General features: G+C 45.5%; 1 non-coding gene across 1 annotated transcript; it reads left to right on the top strand.

Annotated features, from left to right (window-relative positions):
* Window positions 1-4,016: 4,016 nt before the first annotated feature.
* Window positions 4,017-4,135, top strand: LOC121826911 (5S ribosomal RNA). The gene has a single exon (XR_006069072.1). It is a non-coding gene; the product is annotated as a 5S ribosomal RNA (ribosomal RNA).
* Window positions 4,136-5,523: the final 1,388 nt, after the last annotated feature.

Here is a 5,523-nt window from a genome sequence, read left to right as displayed (position 1 = left end):
TACAGCACCTACTGTGTGCCAGTGGATCTCACCATCCCACTTTGAAACCTAGAAAGAGGGACAAAGAGGCCATGGCTTGACCAGTGAGTGGTGCACAGAATGTGGATTCTCCCAGTTGGAAGAAAGAATAAGAAGTAAGGCTGTGAGGAAGGAGAATGAGAGTGGGGAAAGGGAGGAGGAGAGAATTCTCCCACACTCCATTCCCTCCCACTGCTGTTGCTTCAGTTTTCTGCCTGTTTGTGTGCAGACTTACGCAATCAGAAAGCAAGATGTCTACACTTACATTGTATGTCCTCCCCTCTTGTTTGTGATTTCTATACTCCGTGCACTGAAACGGATGTCACACTGGTGAGCATCCTGTTAGACCAAGCCAGACTCAGAAGGATAGACATCACATGCTTCCTCTCAAATGCAGAGTCTAGACTGTGAATATATGTATGTGGTGTGTATGTGAGTGGCATAACATGTATATAAGCTATGTATGTTGTAAAAATAAACAGAGAACTAAGTGAGGGGATGAAGGGGTCTGTCTTGATCACATTTCTACTGCTATTATAAGACACCATGACCAAGGCAACTAATAGAAGAAGCATTTAACATGGGGCTCATGGTTCCAGAGGGTTAGCGTCCATGACCATCATTGCAGGGAGCATGGCAGCAGGCAGGCATGGTGCTGCAGCAGTAGCTGAGAGCTTAAATCTGATCCAAAAGCAGGAGGCAGAGAAAGAGCTAACTTGAATGGTGTGGGCTTTTGAAACCTCAAAGCTTGCCTCCCCCACCCCCAGGACATATCTCCTCCAATAGACCACACCTCCTAACCCTTCCCAAACAATTCCACCAACTGAGGACCAAGTGATCAATATAGGAGTCTATGGGGCCATGCTCATTCGGGCCTAAAACAGGAGGAAAGGGAAAGAGGGGAAGGAGGAAAGGTAAATACTATATGTGCTCTTTTATCAGTGGGACTTAAATTTAGCATCTCTCCCCCTCTCTCAGAGGGCGTGTGGATATGGGCAAGACACAATAATATACATAAGTTTAAAGATACATATTAGACCCATTATTTTGTACAATAAATATTTTTCAGTTTCCTTTTTCCAAAAGTGTGGCTGTGGTCCCAGAATGGTCACCAGGCAGCTTGGGTCAGGTCTCTGTGATTGCTGTGCACCCCTCCATGATGCCCTCCCTCCCTGGGAAGCTCTTAGCCTAAGTAAACACCCCCTGTCTCAGGACAGGCCAGGGGTTATAGAGTGGGGCTTAAATTTAGCTCACCTGTCGAGTGAAATCCCTGGAAAGCAAAAGAACAGGACTACAATTTCTAGGATTTAAACTCTCTTCCGAGGAGCCCTTATACTGAAATGAGATTTAAAGCCATATAGGAGGAAATCAAGCTTGAGATAAATTTTTTTATTCTTCCCAGAATGCACAATCTAGATAATTGACTTAGTTTTAAGAATCATGATTGTGTTCCTTGGAGAAATGTGATAAGACAATTCCTTTCAGAAGATGAGGGTGAAGTTTGAGGAAAACAATATGACAATCACACCAAGTTGACTAGAAATAAAAAACATGCATGTGCCACCATGAGATTTTTGCAAATGCTCTTGTGAGGAGAATTGTTAATAATTGGCAAGCTATTCGAAACGTGTGAAAGTGTGGGCTAGAAGCCCACCAAAGGCACACAGTGCACAATCTCTCAGACAGGCAGAAGTCATTTATTAATAAAGCTATTGACATGTTTTAATATTTATAGTTATTTACCTTGCAAAGGAACTGCACCTGGAAGTAGAGAGAACGAGTTGGTGGAGACAGGGAGTGTTTACCAAGGCTAACAGCTTCCCAGGGAGGGTGGGCAGAGAAAACGAAGACCGACAAGGACTCCCCCGGAATGCTGGGGAGGCGTGTGCATGGAGCTTCCAGCCAGATCACCATTCATTCCCCTGCTACTACGTGCTGTCAGCTAGCTGATGGAGAGTCAATGAAGACCCCTGGGAACTGGCTGCCCAGGGGCTCACCTTCAGGATTGAGTATTGCTATTATGACATGAAGAGCCTTGGATTTCTTCCCTTAGCTGATCCACACCTACCTTCTTCAAAGACCACCGTCTTCACTGAAGGGACACAGAGCCTGAAATGACCAACAGTGCAGGCTTGAGATGATCCATGTAAAAGAGGACCCCCAGCAGGGGGAGTGGGCAGCAGAGAGCACTAAGAGCTTTCAGAAACAGGAAGAGACATGGCTGACAGGAGAACGCCCTGTGGCACTCTCCAGCTTACTTCTGTCACTTTAGGCTAAGTTTACAACACGGCATCAGCTACGTTTCTATTGATATGGTAAAACACCATGACTAATTTACAGAAGAAACAGGTTATTTGGGCTTATGGTTCTAAAGAGTTAGTGTATGTTGGTGGAGTGGAGGTTAGAGGCAGTAGGAATGGGATGCTGAGAGTGGAAGCTGAGGACTCACCACAGCACCAAAAAGAACGCAAACTCTCTAACCGCTCCAGGGCCTCCTCCAGTGACATACCTCCTCCAGCAAGGCCACTCTCCCTATACCTCTCCAAACAGCACCATCCACTGGAGACCACCTTCAAAATGGGACAGTCTCCTCCAAACTACCACAAGAAGCAAAATGATAAACAACAAAATAATGAAAAACAACAGAAATACATTTCTTGCTTACTCCGCAGTCTTTAGCAACATTAAAGTTGTTACTGGTTTTCACTGAGGTCCCTGGCTGATGGAGACTGTGTCTCTGTGTCTTTTTCCATGAGGATCCTGGCCCTAGGCAAGCAGATCTATGAGGATTCATAATGTTTTCATGAGTAAAGCCACTCAGCCACATACAAATTCAGATAGAGAGAAGACTTCACTTCCCCCATCAGCCCAGCTGAGGAGAACGAGGGATAATCTCCCTGTTGGAAATGTGTCAAAGATGATTCAAATCAATAAAGTAGCTGTGTCTTTCTTTCATCCTATTTCATAGTCTGAGATATTTTGCTTGGGTATAAAGGAGAACATCATCCTTTTCCAAGACTTTGTGGAGGTGTTCTGGAAAGCAGGGCAACAGCTTTGTTATAGACTGGCAAAATCTTGCAGGAGAGGTAATGAAAGGCTTGGCCAGCATCCCATGGCCATTGACTCAAAAGACTACTAATTTCTCAGCAAGAATAACTTTTGTGACATGGTAGCAACTAAACTTAGCTATTCTGATATAATAGGGTAGTGTGCAGAGATGAAGGTTCACCTAGGTGGCACTTGTTACACAGCCTTTATTAGTCCATTGCACTGTCTCATTAAAAAAATCTGTAGCATTACTCAGCTGTGCTTGCTCCACTCCATATTGTGTTCTTGTGGAATCAAACATTTTATATACATGGAATAAAGAGCCAAAAGTTTGCAGACAATCCAATGATGAACCCAAGAACTGAGAATAGAGGAGAGGGTAAGAGAGGCCCCATGGCTGTGACCACGAAGAGAGAAAGAGGACAGGGGGAAGAGGCATATCTGAGGCCAGTCACAATGCAGGCAGGGTAGATCGGGTTGGTTAGGGAAAGAAGATGCTGAGGTTGGAGCTGTAGACATAGGAAAGGTGTTTGGAAACATCGGGGGACCACAAAAAGGGTGGAAGAAATGGCCACTCTACTCCAGAGTGTGGAAGAACAGAATGACTCATGTGTCAGGCTGAATGTCAGACTCAACTATGATCCAGGGAAAATCAGGGTGACAAGGATGAATGAGAGCCACAAGTGACAAGAGCCTCTAGTCGCAGGAGAAGCAGGACCTGTGGGGAAAGAAAGTCAGACATGGGTAATGAACAGTGCTCATGGCATGACTATCACTGAGACGGTATGGATTTGTTTTACAGTCGATGGGATGGGATTTCCTGGAAATCAGGTGGTGATCTGTAAGGTCCCAGCACCCATTTCCCCCAGCTGACATTTGCAGCGAGTGAAAGAATTCAGAGATGGCACTGAAACGCTCACAGTGCAATGGTGTGTTCTAGAAAGATCCTGGTCTACGGCCATACCACCCTGAACGCGTCCGATCTCGTCTGATCTCGGAAGCTAAGCAGGGTCGGGCCTGGTTAGTACTTGGATGGGAGACCGCCTGGGAATACCGGGTGCTGTAGGCTGTTTTGCCTTTGCCCCTTGCCGGGCGGTGGTGGCGCACGCCTTTAATCCCAGCACTCGGGAGGCAGAGGCAGGCGGATCTCTGTGAGTTCGAGGCCAGCCTGGGCTACCAAGTGAGTCCCAGGAAAGGCGCAAAGCTACACAGAGAAACCCTGTCTCGAAAAATCCAAAAAAAAAAAAGAAAAAAAAGAAAGATCCTGGCTTTGCTCCTTGGGGATAAACAGTAAAAGATTAACTGGTCTGTGCTAATGGCAGCTTGAAAGCCACTTTCTGGTCTCTTTAAATCTGTTGGTCACTGGTAGATTCGGGCAAGATGAACATAGGGAAGCCAAGTATATAGCGTTCTAGAGAAAGTTAAGAAGGTATTGCAGAAGTGTCTGTGCTGAGATTATTTGTCTAGAGGTGAGTTTTTGTGCTCTTGGCCTGAATTTGAACCATCTTCAGCGCTGAAAGCAGAAGCAACTTAAAGGCAGATGACCTTCCTGTCGTTTATGGAAAGAGGAGACCTTGGTGAAACACAGGTGTGCAGACTTACGCTATGTGCCTGGGATGTGGTGAGAAAAGATGGACTGTATGGAGCAAGCTTTGAAATGGTAAAACAGACTGATTGACTAGCAGCATGGAGCTCACCAACGTTTAGGGAGAACTCACCCCTAGCACAGCTCTTGCAACAGCATCTACAAAGATCTAAAAGTCTCTTGTTGGGCAAGAAGCAGAGGAGCTATCATAGTATTCTTCATACATACTCAGCCATCTATCATACGTATTCAAACCAGGAAGGATTAGGAGAGAGGACCAGAGCTGTTCTCAAGTACTGTAGTCTTCAGAGCAAAAAGCTTGGAGACCTGATATGACCTTAGCTGAAGTGTCCCTTCTGTACAAAATTAGCACCCAGGAAAGTACACACTGAGTCCTTGATCAGAATCATGAAGGCATGGAACCTCATCTCCAGGTATCCAAACTCATTTATTTTAATAGGAACAAGAAAGCTGACCATGTCACAGGACACTACATTCTCAATATAGGTGAATTTTGATTACTACTGAAAGGTTAGGAAATACATCAGGGGGTGGGGGAGTAGGGTTAGGGATGAGATCTTCATTAGTTCCTTCCTGTGAGCCTGTGGATAGAAAGTAACTGACCTTGGAAATGGGGTGTGCCTCCTTCTTACCTTGCCACATTCCATTTGCTACCTTCAAATCCCATTTCTGAGGCCATGACCATGCCACCCTCTTCTGAACTCTTACAGATGGTTTTCTCTTTCCCTGGGCAGTTCTGTCTAAGAGGCTTTGAAATCCCTTTGCTCTTTTTCATGTTACAGAGTTTGCCTGAAGGCATGTATGATCCATGAAGCCACACTTTCTTGCCCTGCTCCCAAGCCCTGCTCTTC

Source organism: Peromyscus maniculatus, chromosome 1, assembly GCF_049852395.1.
Source record: "Peromyscus maniculatus bairdii isolate BWxNUB_F1_BW_parent chromosome 1, HU_Pman_BW_mat_3.1, whole genome shotgun sequence".
In the NCBI taxonomy this organism is placed as follows: domain Eukaryota; kingdom Metazoa; phylum Chordata; class Mammalia; order Rodentia; family Cricetidae; genus Peromyscus; species Peromyscus maniculatus.
Note: the sequence above shows the minus strand (reverse complement) of the source record. Positions and strands in the feature narration are given on the sequence as shown.